This window comes from Trichosurus vulpecula, chromosome 2 (genome assembly GCF_011100635.1).
Source record: "Trichosurus vulpecula isolate mTriVul1 chromosome 2, mTriVul1.pri, whole genome shotgun sequence".
Lineage (NCBI taxonomy): Eukaryota > Metazoa > Chordata > Mammalia > Diprotodontia > Phalangeridae > Trichosurus > Trichosurus vulpecula.
In genome coordinates this window covers 384,317,666-384,338,961 of record NC_050574.1, presented here as the reverse complement: position 1 = coordinate 384,338,961, position 21,296 = coordinate 384,317,666, and the positions used below count along the sequence as shown (strand labels likewise).

At 37.5% G+C, this 21,296-nt stretch overlaps 1 pseudogene; it reads left to right on the top strand.

Moving 5' to 3' along the window:
• Nucleotides 1-15,904: 15,904 nt before the first annotated feature.
• On the top strand, nucleotides 15,905-16,673 carry LOC118838173 (annotated as a pseudogene).
• Nucleotides 16,674-21,296: the final 4,623 nt, after the last annotated feature.

Here is a 21,296-nt window from a genome sequence, read left to right as displayed (position 1 = left end):
ACATGAGTTTGAGTCACATGGTTATGATTCCTTTGACCCTGAGACTTGTATATAAGATCAGAGGTTAGCATTTTGCCTTTGGGGGCATACTTACTGAAAGAGTGTTGGTGACCAGACTGTGGGTAGCCGTTGAATCAGCGTCTCCCCAACCCCCGAGCTGTGAAAAACCCAGATGTTGGTGCTTCTCTGGTGACTATGTACTTAGATGTTGGATGGACAGCTAGAAGCCTGCCTGCTGGTTTGTGTTATTTGCTCTGTTTATATAATTCCTGCTTGTAATTTTTGTTTGTATTCTCTCTAAAGTTCAGGGTGCTGGCTTTTCCTCCTGAACTAAGTAAATGATATATGTATGTTTAATTAAAGTGAGATTGTAAACCCCTTAAAGTTACTTTTCTTAGAAAAGCAGATCAACGGACCTGTGCTAGCAGCTGTTCTGTGTGCTCTTGTTGGCCTTTCACCCCATAACAGCTGCTAGCAACATTATTATTATACCTGCTCGGGACAAAGGCCTGCAGAGTGTCTCATTTCATCTTTAGTCCTCTGGATACCTCAACTGACAAAAGATTATGTTTCAATAAATTTCATTAGGATATGTGTTTCATTCCTCTCTGAATATGGTGTTTATTTTGTCACAAAATCACACATTAGAGGGCAACTGCCCCTAAATGCAGACATTATGGACTAAAGAATTTGATGAATTACCCTTTATAATTACACTAAAACAGGTGTTGAGAAGAGTCAAAAGACATTTTAATTACCAATTAAATGTCATGGATAGCCTATAAACGGACACTTTTATGATGCATTTCATGATTAGATTAATGATTCAGCAATTTTGGGATGTTTTGCCATCACCACTGTCTCCCTCCCACCTCACCCAGCGAGAAAATCAGTAGGAAACTAACAATCATTCTGATATATTTGCCTCCCATGATTCTATCCACCTGTCTGGGTGACAAGAATCCAAATGGGTAACACAATAGAATTTAGCACCAAATAGTCTCAATCAGATTCCATTAGATATTTCTGAATATTCACAAAATATGTTATAACAAATATGTTATCTCTGTGAACTAAAAAAGCTGGTCATATAGGACTAGAGAGTATTATTAAATTGTATTTCAAGCCTTCCATTCTATTCAAGACAGCTCCAACTGACCTGATTCAGAGCAGTGACATTTGCCAGGTCCAAATAGCTAAGTTTACAACAAGGTCTAAATTAGCATATTTAATAAAAACTTTGTATATCCTTTTACTCTTTTCAAAATGTTTCAATATACATTAGATTATTTGATTCACAACAACTATGGGAGGTTGACAAGGTGAGTATGTGAATTTTGAGGAAATGAACCTCAGAGAGATTAAATGACTTCTCTAAAATCATATCATTAATGGAAGTAAACTAGATAGTCATTAGATTTGGCATCTAGTGCTTTTCTCACCTCTTTACACTTCGCAGGTAAAGAAAGACTTGAAATTCTGGATTTGGAATCAAAGGGCCTGGGTATGCATCCTGCCTCTATTATTTATTCAATGTGATTATAGATTAGTAATTTAATCCTTATTTTAACCCTTCTGCACCTTTGGTTCCTATCCTGTTAAATGAGAGGGTTGTAGTTAAAAACCTCTAACGCCCCTTCTAATGCTCCTATGATAACCATTCTACCTCCAATGCTGCTGGACCAAATCCTCTCTCATATACACTGTAAAAACTTAACTGCTCTGCATGCAATTTTGTCAGAGATTTGCATTCTGCAGAAAAATTAATCTGTGTAATATATTACTGGAAGCAAGGCCTTTTGGTGGTACATGAGAAGAGATAAGCTTAGTCAAGTGCCTCTCTAGTCACAACCTGTTGGTAGCTGCCCATTTTGTTTATGAATAGATCCAGGTTTATTGGGGAAGAACCAATAAATGCCTTTCAATGAACTATTATGATAGCTTCCTAAGTAACTTTCCCTTCATTATCTCTAATGTAATCTGACATCCACCACATGCCAAATTGATATTCCTAAAGCATGGCTGACCATGTCATTTCCCTTCTCTAGAATTTTCAGTGGCTAGTAATTGCTTCTAGACTTTTAGAAGAGTATATAGAATAAGATGAGGAGGGTAGGGTGAATAGATAAGGGATGAATTTCTAGGGGGTTGGCTAAAGTAAGGAATAAGAGGGTAAACATCAGGGTAACAGAGATAGGGCAAAAAAGAGGCTGAGAAGGAAAAATAGAGTTAAAAATAAGATGGAGTGAAATTCATAAATAAGTAATTATAACTTTGAATATGGTAGTATTGGCCAAGAAATACAAAGGTAGATCAATGGAATAGAGTAGAAATACAATTTATAGCAGCAAATAAATGTAATAATCTTGTATTTGACTAGTGTAAAGACTTAAGATTTGGGGATAAGAATTCATTATTTGGCAAAAATTGTTGGAAAACTGGAAAGATATGTGGCAGAAACTGGACATAGGCCAATATCTTAGACCATTTACCAAGATAAAGTCAAAATGGATACATGACCTAGATATAAAGAGAGGTTTTCTGAGAAAATTAGAAGAGCATGGAACATATTACTTAACAGACTTATGGGTAGGTGGACATTTTATGAATAAACAAGAGACAGAGAGAAAAGTTAGGTGTAAAATGGAAAATATTAATTCCATTAAATTAAAAATGATTTGTGCAAATAAATGTAGCCAAGATTAGAAGGAAAGCAGATAATTGAGGGAAAAATTCTATTGACAGTTTATCAGATAAAGGTCTTATAAAGAATTGTGCACAATTCATAAGAATACAAGTTATTTCCCAAATAATAAATGGTCAAAGGATGTAAACAGGTAGTTTTGCAATGAAGAAATAAAAACAACTTATAGTCATATAAAAATGCTAGAAATCATTATTGATTAGAGAAATGCAAATTAAAACAACCTTGAGATATCATTTTATACCTACCAGATTGGCTAAAATGACAAAAGGGGAAAGTGACAAATGTAGGATGGGATGTGGAAAAATTGGAACACTAATTCATTTTTGGTGGAATTGTGAACTGATCCAACCATTTTGGAGAGAAATCTGGAATTATGCCCAAAGAATTACTAAACAACCTATGCCCTTTGACCCAGCAATACTACTACTTGGTCTATTTCTGAAGATAATTAGGGAAAAAAGAAATGAATCTACATGTTCTAAAATGTTTATAGCAGCTCTCTTTGTGGTGGCATAGAATTGGAAATTATAGGGGACCCATCAATTGAGGAATGGCTAAACAAGTTGTGGTATATTGTTGTGATGGAACACATAAGAAATGATGAGCTCCATGATCTTAGAAAAACATTCAAAGACTTGCACAAAATACTGAAGAGCAAAATGAGCAGAACCAAGAGACCATTGTATACAGTAAGGGCAATGTCGCTTTAAGAACAACTTTGAATGAATAAGTTATTTTGACTATTATAAATACAAAATTAATCATAAAGGACATGAAGAAAGATGCTATCTGCATCCAGAGAAAGAACTAACTAGAAGAATATATAGAATCATTTCATATATATATATATATATATATATATATATAATACATATATGTGTATATATATATATATACATATATGTGTATATATATATATATATATATATATATACACACACATACCTATTTCTATCTGATGGTAGCCATCTCGGGGGGGGAGGGAAAAATAAATTTACATGATAATTTTGCTGTATATTTGAAAGGAATAGCAAGTTGTACATAGTAACTTTGTGGTTTCATGTTCAATCATCTTTTTTATTATACTGTGTTATTGTTTCATTCCATAAGTTAAAAATAAAATTTTAAAAAAGAATGGAAAAAAAATTTTCACTATCTGTCTCCAGCCTACTTTTCCAAGCTTATTATACATTATTTACCTTCATATACTTTGCATTCCAGTTAAAGCAGCCCATTTTCTATTGCCCATATGGGGTATGCCATCTTTTACCTCCATAACTATATAAGTTTCCTAAACCCCATGCCTGGAATACCTTCCCTCCTCATTTCTACCTACTAGAATCCTTGGCTTCCTTCAAGATTCAGCCTAAATCTCACCTCCCATATGAACACCATAGTGATCCTCCAGTTGTTCAAGGTGTTATTATTAAATATACTGGATTACAAGTCTAGTTACTGAATTTCTAGTCCCATCACTTATTAATAATATGATTTTAGAAAAATCATTTAATTTCAGATTTTTTTCTATATTTATAATTGTGTTTATGCTATCCCCCCAAACCAACCCATAGAATCACACCCGTCCAAAAAAACCCTCTAAACTCATAGAAAAACTATGTGTGCTGATAGAGTCTTGGTCTGTGGTTTATCCTGCCATTTAAAGCCTAGTATTTGTACCCCTGCTCACTTACCAAAAATGCATAAGAAATTTGTGGTTTAGATATTAAGGAAAATTAGTTCTAATGTAAAGGAAATGAAATGAGTAACAAACAACTCAAACCCTCCAACCTTTACCCACATAGTTCTCAGGAAGTCACATCTCAGCTGGTTTTAATAGTCTGTGAAAGAAATTCTATTTGGTTTATTTTCCTTCCGCTTATGGTTGCTTCTTTAAAAAAAAAAAGGCAAAGGAGTAAACAAAAGAGAAAAAAGGTCCTGTTCAATTCTTAGATTTCTTCTTCCTCCTCCTCCTCCTCTATCTAATCATTGTTTGATTTTAACATTTTTTCCTTCTCCAAAAAAGTACTTTGTGCTATACATTTTCTAAAAAAATTATTTACTTTTGAGAAAAATTTCAAAAATACTTTAAAAATTTTTTTATTTAGATCCATCTTTTGGTGTTAGAAATTAAGGATTGGGAAACATTTCTTTTTTGCCATTTGCATTATTGGGCAACTTTGTCTTCTCATGAAGGCAATCTTGTCAAATATATTCTGTTACCAATTTTGGTTGCAATGACAGATTCTCAAGTGTCCCTGGTTTGTGTGTCTTCTTTGGAACACCACTTGTTTAGGGAGGGAGTACTTTGTTGCATTCAGCCATTTGGTTCTGGACCATTTTCACAGTGAGTCAGGAATGGCACTAGCATTATGAAAGATTCCCCCTCCTACGACCAATATCTCCAATTAGCTGAATTACTCTATCAAGGCACATCATAGGAAGATTTAAAGTAGAAACTATTACTGTGCCAATTATAAGACCCACTGTGCCAGCTAACAGGCAAGCAAATCTTTGCTGGCCAGCTTACAACAAGGAGGTTCTTGCAGACACAGCAGCTCGACTTTGATTTAGAGCCTTCCATTATCGTACCTTGTAAAATTATTATCTGCAGCTGATGAGAAATAAGGCATGGACCCTATGTGGGGATCTAGGTATATGATAAAAAAAAATGCTCCCTCTAGAGTGAATCTTTCTATTTGATTTTTCATCTCCCCTTAACCAATTAATCACGATTTGAATGAAACCGACATAGCCTTAAGCCAACACTCATGATTTATTTTCACTTTCCTAATCAAAATGTTGTTTTACAAGGCCCTGATTGTGTTCAAAACCTTATAGTAAGTATTATCTTTTTCCTAGTTGACCGACAGAATGCAAATAACAGGCATGATCTGTGAAGTATTGTTCCCCTGTAATAATAATACTAGTTGGCAATTATATAACTCTTTAATGTTTGCAAACCACTTTACAAATATTTTATCATTTAATCCTCTTCACAACCATGTGGTATTGCTATACCCCTATACAGATGAGAAAACTGAGAGAGAGTAGTTAGGTAACGTGCCCAGGGTCACTAACTCTAATGGCTAGTCTAGGGTGGATTAAAGCTCAGGCCTGATTCCAGGTCCAGCACTCTATGTCCAGCAGACAGTTGAAGATACATAGTGCTTTATATAAGTGAACCCCAAGAACCCCACGAATTTGAAACAGAGTCTATTCTAAGAAAGAGACAAATGAAGTTAGGGGTGTGTGTCCACAATTTAATTTTTCTCAAGCCGGCTTGACATGCATTGCATGGGACTTACAGTACAAAACTTGGCCCACCCTAGGGGGAGAAGTTCAGAACTGGCTTGATTTGGGATTTGGAGGTATAGGTTATTACCAAGGGATGCCAATCAATTCTGATTTGTTGACATGATGGGAGTGGGCTATATTAAAATGAGGTCTTCAGTACTGACTTAGGTGACTCCAAACAAATTCTAGAGTGGCAGGACCCACAAAATGACAGAGTGAAACAAATTTCTAGCCTGAGACAACATGAAAGGTCAACAGGAAAGGTCTATTCCACCAGGCTGGGACAGGAAAACAGTCCAGCCTGGTCCACATAAGACAGACAGGGCTGGAGCAGGCCTCAGGGAACTGAATCTCTGGCAACTGTGGCAGTTTCCAAACTTCTTAACCCACAAATGCCAAAGGCAACTTAGAAGGTCAGTGGGAAAGGTCTCACAAGATGAGGGTGAGAGAGGAGTGCAGTCCTGGACCGAGCCTTGGCTCTGTAGATATGATGGCAGAGGCAGCAGCAGTGCAGTGGTGGCTGCTTCTGGCGCTCTCGGCCCGCACACAGTGGAGGGATTGAGTGGCCAATCAGAGCAGGATTGCAGGAATCTTTTCTTGGCTCTGAGGCAGGATTCTCTTGCTTTGCCTTGAGTGGATCTGGGTCACAGTCCTGTGTGGCGGTCCTGGGGTGAGGAGGACCACTGTGGTGGAGCTTGTGGCTGTGGCAGAGAGGAAATCATCCTCACAGTTCCAAGGCAGAAAAGAGTGCCTGAAAATTTACAGACCCTGAGAAGTATCACTGAAAACAGCTGCACAAAACCCCTAAGGTACACCCTCCACCCTGGAAGCAAAGTCCTACCTTAACAAAGAGTTAAAAGGTTAAGTGTTTGGAAAATGAGCAAACAGTGTAAAAAAAAACAAACCTCAGACTATAAAATCTTACTTTGGTCACAAAGGAGATCAAAATATATAACCAGAACAAGACAACAAAGTCAAAGCTCCTACATCTAAAGCCGCCAAGAAAAATATGAATTGGTTGCAGGCCATGGAAGAGCTCAAAAAGGATTTTGAAAATCAAGATAAACAGAGGAAAAATTGGGAAGAGAAATGAGAGTGATGGAAGAAAATCATGAAAAATGAGACAACAGCTTGCTACAGGAGACCCCAAAAAATACTGAAGAAAATAACACCTTATAAAAATACACTAATCCAAATGGCAAAAAAGGTCCACAAAGCCAATGAGGAAAAGAATGTCTTAAAAAGCAGAATTAGCCAAAAGGAGGTCCAAAAACTCACTGAAGAAAATAATTCCTTAAAAATTAGAATGGAACAAATGGAAGCTAATGACTTTATGAGAAATCAAGAAATATAAAACAGAACCAAAAGAATGAAAAAATAGAAGACAATGTGAAATATCTCATTGGAAAAACCACTGACCTGGAAAATATATCCAGGAGAGATGATTTAAAAATTATTGGACTACCTGAAAGCCATGATTTAAAAAAAAGAGCCTAGACATCTTTCAAGAAATTATCAAAGAAAACAGTCCTGATATTTTAGATCCAGAGTGTAAAATGGAAACTGAAAGAATCCATTGATCACCTTCTGAAAGAGATCCCAAAAGGAAAACTCCCAGAAACATTGTAGCTAAATTCCAGAGTTCTAAGGAGAAAATTTACAAGCATCCAGAAAGAAACAATTCAAGTATTATAGAAACACAATCAGGATAACCCAAGATTTAGCAGCTTCTACACTAAGGGACTGGAGGGCTTGGAATATGATATTCCAGAAGTCAAAGGAGCTAGGATTAAAACCAAGAATCACCTACCCAGCAAAACTGAGTATAATATTTGGGGGGAAAAATGGGTATTTAATGAAATAGAGGACTTTCAAGCCTTCTTAATGAAAAGACCGGAGCTGAATAGAAAATTTGACTTTCAAATACAAGACTCAAGAGAAGCATAAAAAGGTAGACAGGAAAGAGAAATCATAAGGTACTTGTTAAAGTTGAACTGTTTTACATGGAATCATGCTATTTGTAACTCCTGAGACCTTTATTAGTATGAGGGTATTTGGAGGGAATATATACATATATGTACATATATATGTAGATATAGATAGATATAGACAGAGGGCACAGGGTGAGTTGAATATGAAGGGATGATATTTAAAAAACACAATTAAGGGGTGTGAGAAGAATGTAATGGAAGAAGGAGAAAGGGAGAGGTAGAATGGAGTAAATTATCTGACATAAAAGAGGCAAGAAAAAAGCTTTTACAGTGGAGGGGAAGAGCGGGGAGGTGAGAGGGAATGAGTGAACCTTACTCTCATCAGATTTGGCTTAAGGAAGAAATAGCATAGGCACTCAATTGGGTATGGAAATCTATCTTACCCTACAGGAAAGTACAGGGGAAGGGGATAAGAGTGGGGGGGGGGATAATAGAAGGAAGGGAAAATTGGGGGAGGGGGTAGTCAGAAGTAAACATTTTTGAGGAGGAACAGGGTCAATGGAGAGAATAGAATAAATGTAAGGCGGGATAGGATGGAGAGAAATATAGTCAATCTTTCACAGCACGACTATTATGGAAGTGTTTTGCTTAACTACACATGTATAAGCTATATGGAATTGCTTGCTTTCTCAACGAGGGTAGGAGGGGAGGGAGGGAGGGAGAGAATTTGGAACTCAAAGTTTCAAAAACAAATGGTAAAAATTCTTTTTACATGTAACTGGGAAATAAGATATACAGGCAATGGGGTATAGAAATCTAACTTACCCTACAAGATAGTAGGGCGGAAGGGGACAAGAGGTGGGGGGTGAGTGATTGAAGGGAGGGCAGACTGGGGGAAGGGGTAATCAGAGTGCATGCCATCTTGGGTGGTGGGAGGAAAGAGATGGGGAGAAAATTTGGAACTCAAAATCTTGTGGAAATGAATGTTGAAAACTAAAAATGAATTAATTAAAAAAAAGAATGTGACAATTTGCAGATGGGGTACATGACACCAGAGCCTCCTCCAACACTAATTGGTAAGTAGGACTAGGAGCAATGCATAACTGAGTCAAGATAACTTTAACAGGGTGAAGACAAAGACACAAAAGGGAGCTGAAAAGTGGAGGTAGTGTGTTTGGGAGTGAGTGTTGGGGGATGTTTTTGAAGTCCAAAAAGTCAGGAGCAGAGCTAGGAGGGGAATGAAAATGGGTTGGTCTGGGTTCCTTCCCAAAACAGAGGCACAAGGAGGAATTCACCAGTAGCAGAAGGGAACTGGCTTAGTTGGGCAATATCCCAAGGTGAGAAGACCACAGGACATGGAGGTCTCACTTGCCAAAGGCAGTTCCAGGATGAGACAGAGTTGGGAGGATGTAAGAAATAGGTAGATGAGGAATTTTTCTCTTTATTAATGAATTCTTGTTTCATACAATATCATTATATTAAGCAGAATAATTTGTTACCTGCAAATGGAGAATTGAGAAGGAAGTAGAAGATATGATCTTTCCCCTTGAGCACTTTATTGTTTCACAAGTAGTGTGGCCTAGGGGAGAGCATGTTTATCTCACAGAAAAGAATTAATTTTGAAACCTGCCTCTATGTGTCTTTTAGCAAGTCACTTAAAATTCTTTGAGACTTAGTTTCCTCCACTATAAAATGGGAATAATATTAGCTATTTCACAGCATGTAACAGCAAGTCCCCTAGCACATCCAGGATGACCTGCTAGCACAGGTTCTTTGATCTGCTTTTCTAAAGGAAAAGCAACGTTAAGGGGGTCAACAATTTTACTTTAATTACAGATAAGTAGAAAATACAGTCAGAGAAATTAGCAGAGATTCAACAGACAGGGCTCCAACTGTCTGAACAAAGTAATGCAACCACCTACATACACCACCAGATGGGGAAGCACTAACATCTAAGTAGTTGGGGGACCCTTAACAAATGGCTACTCAAGAGTCCTGTCCAGGGAATCAAAAGGTCCGTCTTGTGAGCAAGCCCCCAAGGCAAAATCTCACCTCAGAATATTTATATACATATATGTGTATATATATATATGTACATATATGTGTGTGTGTATGTATACACACACACACACACACACACACGCACACACACACACACACACACACTTTTGGCTAATAGGCTTAGAGCCAGAAAGCAGTGACTCAGTACCTAATTAGCTTAGTACCAAAGGTGAGAAAGCCTTCCTAAAAGCAAGCCTCCCAATAAACCTCCCCCTAAGCAAGCTCCTCCTTGGACAAGTTCCTCCCCCAATGGGCTCTATGTGACTAAAGATGTATCACAGCTGGGCCAGAGTTCAAAGCAGCAAGACATCTGTGATTCACCACATGTGGTCACACAGGCCTATTAATGGGCGGGAAAGATCTTCCTATTCCATTAACATTACACCACATTGTGAGGATCAAATAAGATCATGTACATTAAATATTTTACAAACTTTAAAGTATTATCTGAGCTGCTATGATAATGATGGTATTACTAATTATGATGCTCTCATGCCAAATTCTATGCTGTGAACATAGTTAATGTCTTGGAAGTTTTAAACCAGAAAGCTATTATTTGTTAGACTCATGTAATCTAACAGTTGGAATTCTTATAGAATCTTGGACATAGAAGGGATCTCTTGTTTATAGTAAATGTTTTGAATTCTATGACACACAATTGGTATTATTTATTGATAGTCATTTATCATACTATACTATATTATTATTTATAGCTATTCCATATTTATAAACCCCTTGAACGATGGGACTTTGCACATTCAGTATTTATAGCATTAATCAATCAATCAATGTTTATTAATTATTTTATTAAAATATTTATTAAGCACCCCATTGTATGTTTAGGTGCCAGGGATAAAAATGCAAAAGCAAAGCAGCCTCTGCCCTAAGAGATCTTACACTCTATTGTGGGATATGGCATGTTTATAGATAAATACATGTAAGTTATATCACAATGCAGTAATCTAGAGGTGAATCTAACTAGAGGAATTAGGAAAGGACTTTTGAAGGGTGTGAAATTGAATTGTAAATGGAGCCAAGAGTTTCAAGCGGTAGAGATAATGAGAAGCATCACATGCTTGGGGAACAACCTTTTATAAAAGTGTGAAGTGAAGATAGCATATCTTTATAGGAAGCAGCAAATACATTTTACTAGTGCTAAGAGTTATGAGGGGAGGAAATCCCCATCTAGTAAGTAATCAGCTTAGATAAGTAGGCTGTAGCTAGATTGTGAAGGAATTTAAAGACCAGACAGAAGAGTTCATATTTTGTCCTAGAGGGAATGGGAGCCACTGATATAATCAGATCTGGGCTTTGGGAATATCAATTTGGCAATTGTGTATGGAGGACAGGTTGGAGGGATGAGATTGGTTTTTATTGGCATCAAGAGGCTATTGCAATTGTCTAGGTAAGAGGTGATGAAGACTTGAACTTTGGTGGCTGTGGTATGAGTAGAGAAAGGAAGTGGATATGAGAGATGTTCAAGAAATTGAATCTAAAAAACTTGACAACTAATTGGAAATGGGGAGTAAAGGAGAATGAGGAGGACCTAATGGCAACTTCTGGGTGACTGGAAGGATGATACTACCCTTGATAGAAATAGGAAACTTAGAAGCTGAGTGAGTTTAAAGGAAAAGATAAAACAAGGTTTTATTTTGAATATGTTGAGTTTGTGATGTTTGTGGAACATTCTGATGGAGATATCTAGCAGGCAGTTCAAGATCCATAGTGCCTTATGTATTGACATTCAATGACAGTTTATTAGTAACAATATAATCATATAAAATGTTATTTTAAAAGTTCTTAGAAATATATATAAAAAATAGTTATTTTTATTCACTAACATTTATTTTCTACTTCTCAAAAATTATTGAAGGGCATGGAGATAGTTTATTTGTATGTACAAACTCATCATCTGATCTTCTTCAGTAAACAGACATCTGCACTAATGTAATGGTCAGTTATTTGGGGGTATTTTCTGGAAAATACATTTTTATTAAGTCACACAGCTTGCAATAAGATTGCATTATATAATATAGGAGGTACAGGGTGTGATAATTGCTAAGCGGTATAAAAAGCATTGTTAATATCAGCAATAGATGTTTCACTAACATGAATAATGGTGTTCACAATAGCTTAGTCATATGTTTGATTTGCCTCCTAAGAAGTTATTTGGGGGTAGTAAAGCCATAAATTTTAAATCAAATTGTAAATGATGTTAGGAAAGAAATTTCCTGAGCAACGCAATTTATAATATTCTCTCCTTCCTCCAAGCATAGATAATTCTTATTGTTTATACTGATCATTTGACAGGCAGCATATGTCAGTTAGATATTCAGTCAACTAGTATATATCAATACCTTCTATGAGTCAGTCACTGTTGCTAAGCACTGGGAATACAATGAAAAGCAAAAAGCAATTTCTTCTCATTGTTGAATAGGGGACAATAGCATGCAAATAACTATGTACAAGCAAGATACATACAGGATAAATTGAGGGTAATCTCAAAGGGAAGGCACTAAGATTAAGGAGAACTGGGGAAGGCTTCCTGGAGAAAGTCGGATTTTATTTTATTTTTTAATTAACTTATTTTTAGATTTTAACATTCACTTTTATAAGATTTTGAGTTCTAAAATTTTTCCCTCTCCCTCCCCTCCTCTTTCCACAAGACAGTATACAATCTGATATAGCTTATACATGTACAATAATATTAAACATGTTTCCAGAAGAATCAGAACAAAAGGGAAAAACATGAGAAAGAAAAAAAACAAAAAAAAGTGAAAATAGTATGCTTTGAACTGAATTTGGACTCCACAGTTCTTTCTCTGGATGTGAATAGCATTTTCTGTCATAAGTCTTTTGGAATTGTCTTAGATAATTGCGTTGCTGAGAAGAGCTAAGTCTATCGAAGTTGGTCATTGTGCAATGTTGCTGTTACTGTGTATAATGTTCTCCTGGTTTTGCTCACTTCACTCAGCATCAGTTCATATAAGTCTTTCCAGGTTTTTCTGAAATCTGTCTGCTCATTATTTCTTATGGGGCAATTGTATTCCATTACATTCATATATTACAACTTTTTCAGCCATTCCCCAATCGATGGGCCTCCCTCAATTTCTAATTCTTTTCCACCACAAAAGAGCTGCTATAAATATTTTTTCTACATGTGGGTCCTTTTCCCTTTTTTATGATCAGAAAGAGGGATTTTAGAAAAGACTTGAAGTAAGCCAACAAAGATAAGAGATGGAAAGGAGGAAATAACCAATGAAAAATACTTAATAAATGAGAGATAGGTGCCACAGGGGAGGAACTGTGAGGAGGTCAGTGGCCCTGGATTGAAGAGTGCCCAGAGAGGAGTAAGGTATAAGAAGATTGTAAAGGTAGAAAGGGGGCAGGACAAGAAGGGTTTTGAATGCCAAACAAAGGATTTTATGTTTGATCCTGGAGATGATAAGGAGACATGGGAACTTATGGAACATGGAGATGATATGATCAGATTTATATTTTAGGAAGATCGGTTTGATACCTGAGTCAAATGTGGACTGGGTTGGACTCAAGGCAGAGAAATCAACCATCTAGCTATTGCAATAGTCCAGAACTGAGGTAATAAGGTCCTGTATGAGGGTGGTGGCCATGTTCGAAAAGAGAAGGAAGCATATATGAAAGATGTTACAAAGGTACAAATGATTAGACTTGATCATTGGTTGAGTATAGGAGGTAATGAGAGTGAGAAGTAGAGGATGAAACCTATGTTTCAAATCTGGGTGACTGGGAGGATGACAGATATTTTTGTGGATGGGTGAGACATGAGCATGTTTATAGGCAATAGGAAAAGCAATGTAGACAGATGTTTCCACAATCTGGCCAGCAGCTTCTGTGGAGGTGTAAGATCCACCCACAGCCAGCACCTGGAAAGCTGCCAACAGCACAGGTTCTTTTGATCTGCCTTAATAAGGAAAGCAAGGTGAAGGGGTTGGCAAGTTTACTTTAATCCAGAATACAGACAGCATTCACTTAGTTCAGGGGAAAAATCCAGCACCCTGAACTTCGGAACAAAATACAAACAAATTACAAACATTAACAGATGGACCAAATACAGATTCATAGTTACCAACATCTAGGTGCAGCCCGGGAGCTCAGAACAAGGGCTGGCCCAGAGTCACGTGCCACCACTGCTGTGAGTAACAGAGCTCCAACAGAAAAGCTTACTTTAATTCAGCATACAAATATCATTCACTTAGTTCAAGGGAAAAAGCCAGTACCCTGAACTTCAGAATAAAATAAAAGAAAATTACAAACATCAACAGACAGACCCAACACAATACATAGTTACCAACATCTAGGTTCAGACCGGGAGCTCAGGACAAGGGCTGGCCCAGAGCCACACTCGCCACCACTGCTGCAGGTAGAGCTCCAACAGAAAAGGATCATCCAGCTGTCTTCTCTCCTCTTATAGAGTTTTTGACATCATCAAGCGTCGTCTGAATGACCAGAGCCCAGGCTCTGGTGATTGGTTCTTGAGTTGGCCCCTCCCCTTAGGACCCCGGGGAGCTTCACATCCACATAGATTAGGTTAACACCCAATAGGGCATGGTTCTGAAGTTAACAGTTCCCCTTAGCCAGCCCCATCTTGGGCCCCACCCCAGTCACCAATCCGCATCCACATAGGTTCCACACCCAATAGGGCTCTGGGCCTGGGGCCCAGCACCCAGCAAGGCTCAATGAAATACACTGAGCTACTCAAAGAAAACAAAGGCCATTTTGCTTACCAACACAACAGAGCAATTTAATATTAGTAAGAAAGTAGGGATAAAGGGGAGGGGAAGGTAATCTTCTGGATAAGATGAGATAGAATGGGATCATTTGTCCATAGAGGGTTTTGCCTTGGCAAGGAGAAAGGATATCTCTTTATGTGAAGCTACAGTGAAGAGGGAGATGGGGAAGATGGCATCTGAGCCATGTGATATGAAAAAGAGGGGAGAAGTGGGAGCTTTCAGCAGATGGTGTCAATTTTTTTCAAAGAAATATGAGCCAAGGTAGAAGGTATGGGTGACTAAGATAGTGAATAGATTTGGGACATGTTAAAAAGGATTGCTTGCCACAGTGAGGGCCCACTTCAGATTATGTGACAAACTTGCAGTGAACCCAATCAGCATAATTCCACGATTTTCTCCAGTTTTGTTCACCAGCAGTTATGTATCAGCAGATGATGAGAATAATCCAAGGCTGGGATTTGGAAAGGCAAGGTCTTCTATAGGATAAAGGGACAGGGGACTCAAGAGAATTGTAGAGTATGGAAGGTAAAGCTGAACAAAAGGGAGTTAAAATGGGGAAGAGAAAAGAGTGTAGCCAGTACAAGGGAGATGATCTGGGAAAAAACTGAAGGATTGAGGGATTCAAGGTCACAATCAGGACAAAGAACAGAAGGAGCTGCAAGGCAAACAAAGGGGTGGAACAACAACAGATTATGATTAGATAAAGGAATTTCAGAGTTCATGAACATGGATTTGTCCAACATCTCAGTACATAGTTACCAGGGAAGCACTGACATCTGAGTTTTCAAGGCAGAGGGCTCCTTAACAACGGCTACCCAGAGTCTCATCTGGCCAAATCACACAACACTCTTCTAGTGAGTGAGAGCCCCAAACAAAATGCCAACCTCTGAGTCTATATACCCTGTTCAGGGTTAAATGGCAACACAATCATGCGACTTAAACCTATTTGAACTAGGTTTTCTTGTTCCTTAAGCAGGTCATCAAAGATTCCCTATTTAATCAAAGAAACAAAGGTACTTGATTACTTCAGTGCTCCAAAAGGGAAAAGAGTAAAAAGTCCCACCTTAATTACCAATACACACCCCCACAAGATATGAGCACTAACTTGATTCACTATAAGAGAAAGGTCCTTTCCTGTCGGTGCAAGATGGTGGTGCAGATCTCCAAGAAGAGGAAGTTTGTTGCTGATGGCATCTTCAAAGCCGAGCTGAATGAGTTTCTCACCAGGGAGCTGGCTGAGGATGGCTATTCTGGGGTGGAGGTTCGAGTTACTCCAACCAGGACAGAAATCATCATCTTGGCCACCAGGACTCAGAATGTCCTTGGAGAGAAGGGTCGCCGGATTCATGAACTGACAGCGGTGGTTCAAAAGAGGTTTGGCTTCCCTGAAGGCAGTGTAGAGCTGTATGCTGAGAAGGTAACCACCAGAGGTCTCTGTGCTATTGCTCAGGCTGAGTCCCTGCATTACAAACTGCTGGGAGGTCTTGCTGTTCGTAGGGCCTGCTATGGTGTCCTCCGCTTCATTATGGAGAGTGGAGCAAAGGGATGTGAGGTGGTGGTGTCTGGTACGCTCAGAGGCCAGAGGGCCAAGTCCATGAAGTTGGTGGATGGCCTGATGATCCACAGTGGAGACCCCGTCAACTACTACGTCGACACAACTGTGCGTCATGTCCTCCTCAGACAGGGTGTATTGGGAATTAAAGTCAAAATCATGTTGCCCTGGGACCCAAGTGGCAAGATTGGCCCTAAGAAGCCCCTGCCTGACCATGTGAGCATCGTAGAGCCCAAGGATGAGATTCTTCCTACCACCCCCATAGAGTGGGAAGGCAGAGCAACCAGCTATGCCCCAGCCAGTGCCCACTGCGTAACAGGACTCTGTGACACCTGGAATGGTGTGCCTGAAGCTCTTCTGTAAAGATCTTTAATAAAATCTTTTTTTTAAAACAAAAACAAAAAAAAATAAGAGAAACGTACATGGATGTGGGAATGCCCTATATCAAGTACAAAGGAGCCCAGGGATGCAGGCAAAGCCTTGGGTATCCATGTTACATCAAGAATAGGAACTTACAAGAGGAGAAGGAGGGGGAAAAGGGAAAATTCTTTAGAATCAAGTTATGAGAAAAATGAAGCATTGCTGGGGCCCCTCCTGGGAACTGCTAGACCATGAAGGTAGGATGGTCTTGCTCATCTGAAAAGCCTAATCTGCACAGCTTATCAGTCTGGGATAGGCCGGCTGGAGCCAAGATTGTTGCTGACTTTGCTTCAAGTGCCCCGAGAGTTTAATAGAGTTCAGTTGCAAAAGATAACTATTATGTTACTTCAAGGGCGCTTCATTTCTGGAAAACAGGGCTCCTGAAGAAAGCAAGCTCAGGGGGCCCCTCCACATTTTAAAGATATTTGCTGGGATCTATGTCAGAGAACTAGGTTTTCACGTTACCACCTTAACAGGAAGTCCACCTTAGCCTTTGTTTTTATACTCAATTAGGGCAGCTAGATGGCGTAGTTGATAGAGTGCTGAACCCGGAATCAGGAAGACAAGTTCAAATCCAGCCTCAGACAATAGGGCGTGTGAGCTTGGGCAAGTAACAACCTCTGTTTGCCTCAGTTTCCTCTTCTGTAAAATGGGGAGAATAATAACATCAACCTCTCAGGGTTGTTGTGAGCACAAAATGAGAAAACATTTGTAAAGCACTTAGTGCAGTGCCTGGCATAGAATAGGCGCTATAAACATATTAGGTATTATCATTAATAAGTCCTGCAACATGTCTCTGAAATGATGTTTCTTGTTATTCCCGAACACAAACTAAAAATAACTCTGCTAACTCTTTTATCTGTTGAAGAAACTGTGAGCTATTGTCTCATTGATGCAACTTCATTTTCTTCTTGTTTCATATAGCAAAAATTGCAATATGGATGTCAGTTAACTCTTTTATTAGTATATCAACTTATTTGTTGTTGGTCAAAGATCTTACATTTAAATTACAAAAAATTAAATTAATATTTATAGATGGCCTAAAAATTGTGACTCTTTTAACATCCTCTGTTCTCATTTTTTTTAATCTACCCTGCCACTGTCACTGTGCTTATTAGAATCACTTGTAAATCCATCTGAGCATGGAGTTTTTATTTTTCCTTTGAGAATTCATGCATTACTTGTCCAATTTTTCTTTCTAATATTGCTTTACTTAAATAGTATGTTTCATCTTTTGTTAATTATGGGTATTTAATAATTGTAGCATTTATCTTTTTTCCTCCAAGTTCTCCCAGTTTTGTTAGTGTATATTTGGGCAGAAGAGTTTCTGACAATTTCCATTCTTTCTTCTTCAATTGCTGTAGAACCTACTTTTTAAAAAATATAAACAATTTCCTCTCTCTCTCTCTCTCTCTCTCTTTCTCTCTCTCTCTCTCTCTGTCTCTCTCTCCTTCCTTCCCTCAAATCATCTAATTGTTTAACTGTTATAAAAAGTGCTATGCTTTTCTTTCAATTTAATCACTTCTTTAATTTTCATAATTTCTACTTTGCTCTTTAGTTGAGGATTTTTATTTTGCTGTTCAATTTTTTTAAAATAAAACTCATGCTGATCTTATTGGTTTGTTCTTTGTCTCTTTTTTTAAATCTACCTTTCAGAATTGCTTTAGCTCTATCCCATAAGTTTTGCTATGTTATCTCTTTACTGGGGCAGCTAGGTAGTACAGTGGATAGAGTGTTGTGCCTGGTGTCAGAAAAATCTGGGTTCAAATATAGCCTTAGACACTTACTAGGTGTGTGACCCTGGACAAGTCATTGACTTTATTTGCCCAGTTTCCTCATGTATAAAATGAACAGGAGAAGGAAATGGCAAATCATTCCAGGGTCTTTGCCAAGAAAGCCTCAAATGGGGTCATGAAGAGTTGGATATGACTGAACAGCAACAACTCACTGTCATTTTCCTTGATGAAACTTTCTATTTGTTCTATAACTTGTTGATTGAACTACTTGTTCTTCAGTATTATATTATTTAGGCACCAATTGCCTTTTAATTCTTTCTTTAAATACCCTTTATTGAATAATTATCAGCAAAGGTTTCATATACCTGCTTTTCTATATTTCATGAAGTCTTTATGCCCCAGTACATGATCAATTTTTTGTAAAATTGTCATATATAGATGCAGAATATATAAATTCCTTTCTAGTCTCTTTCAGTAATTACCAATGATCGATTACCTCAAGTTTTCTAAAGTTATGTCCAGGTGCTTGCCTTCTTTCTTGTTTGTCTTTTGATTCAATTTGTCCAGGTCTAAAAGTGATACAGTAAGATCAATCACTATTTATTGTTTTGCTCTTCATTTCTCTCTCCAATTCCATTAACTTTTACATGTTTTGTTATTGAGTGCATATAAACTAAGTGTTGATATTGATTCATTAAATATGGCTGTCTTTAATTATAAGGCAATTTCCCAGCAGGAGAATTATCTTTCTATATATCTTATCTGTCTTTTAAATCTATATTTGCAGTAGCCTTATTTGAAATCATTATCATTCCCCATGCCTGCTTTTGAGTTTAACTGAAATATGGTAAATTTTGTTCCCAATTCTCATTTTAACTCTGTGAATTTTTGTTTTTCAAGTGTATTTCTTGTCAGGTTCTGCTTTTTAATCCGTTCCTCTAGCTTCTGTTTTATAAGTGAGTTCATCTCACTTATGATTGTTAATTGTGTTTTCCCTCCATGTCTCTAAGCCTATTTAGATATATGGTGTTTGCAAGGGATCTGGTGCCCTACTCTCTTACCCTAATCTCCTCTGGTCACTGGTGTGATATTTAAGAACTTGGGGTTACCTATAAGAACAATGAGACGTCAAAGTTGGACTTGGTGGAATCATAAAGTGGAAAGAACACTGGAGTCAGAGGATCTATGTTCCAATCCAAATTCTACAATTATATCACCTTGGGCAAGTCCCATTCTATCTCTATGCTGAATGTTTTTTATTTGTAAAATGAAGGATTGGATTAGATGACCTTTAAGGACTCTTCTAGCTGTACATTTATAATTCTTTCATTGTATGAGTAAGATAATATAATTCAGGACTTTATATAATATAGGATAGTTTTTTTTCTTGGTTTTAGATTATGTAGACATAAAATAAATTAAGACCGAATCATCCTTTCACCTACCTGAGAGAGAAGTATCCTGAGAGAGGTCATCATTAAAAACATAAATTTTTGTTGCAGTCAGAACTTTAGTATAGATAGCTATCCTTATTACATGGTATCTGAATATTGATCCTTCTGCCAGTGTCTCCTAATGTGAATTAAATTATTCAAGATTTTATAGAAATTTAATAAAACAGTATTTTCTACCAATAAGTTAGTATTTAGACAGTTGAGGATGTATGTTTCCAATTTGGAAAGAAGTTATGACAATATCGAACAACTGTTAAAGCATTTAGTCTGAACGAAGCGAAATGTAAGTTTTAAAAGAAATAGATTCTGTGCCTCTATGGAACATTATTCTCAGTAATAATTACTAATGGCACCACAATATTGTTGATAGATCTTTTAAGTGATTTTGTGAAATCTCTTCTGTAATGAACACTATAATTATTTCAAGACAATAGCCTTAGAGAAAAGGGAATAAAGTACATCTCCCACCTTTACAAAGGTGGGGGGCAATGGGTGTGGAATATTGCATTTACTAATAGACTTAGTTGATATGTTGGTTGGTTTTGCTGAGCTGCTTTTTTTCCCTTCTATTAAAAAAATTCTTTGTTACAACAGAAGGCTTCTCATATAAAAGAAAGAGGAGATACCTTTGGAAAAAAATATACCATAAAAATGGAAGATATCAATAAGCATTTTCAAAAAATAAATGCCATCCTTGTGTGAAGAAAAAAAATTGAGGCACCTCTCAGTGATTTTCTTCTATTTCTTTGAAAAGGTATGACTTTTAAAGTGAATGTGAAGACATATTGTTTGTCTTTCCCAATGTCTTTTCCAACACAGGAAATCTTTTTATTTTTTTTCCTTTTTAAAATGTAGGTAGTTCTTTTGCAAAATGGTCCTGGCACTCTTTCACAAAGGAGCTTCCAATAACTGCTGTCACATGATGACAATTATGCTTGATTAAGCAGATCCAGTAAGCACTTGATCGACTTTTTCCCATAAATGCTGACATTCTGCAGCCAAAGGGAGAACTATTGCCATTATTTTAAGCACGTTGGCCATCTCCCATTGAACCTTTCAATAATGTAAAATTTTTGTTTCACAAGAATAAGGTTTAACACGGCTTTTGATTTAATGGATATCTATTCAACACTTCATTGTATGATTTGACTTTTGGCAAGAGGGGCTGGCCTCATGGGTAGACAGTTACCTTTGTGATGCAATTTGAAGAGAGTACAGGTGGGGATCCTTGCCCTCCAAATCAACCCTTCTGCCTGTCACTCTGAATAATAACTCCATTCCTTTGAATCTTGAAGGCTTTGCTGGGTTGAAATAGCTTATAACGATGCAAATCCTCCAGACAATGGACAAACTTTAGCTAACATTACCATTT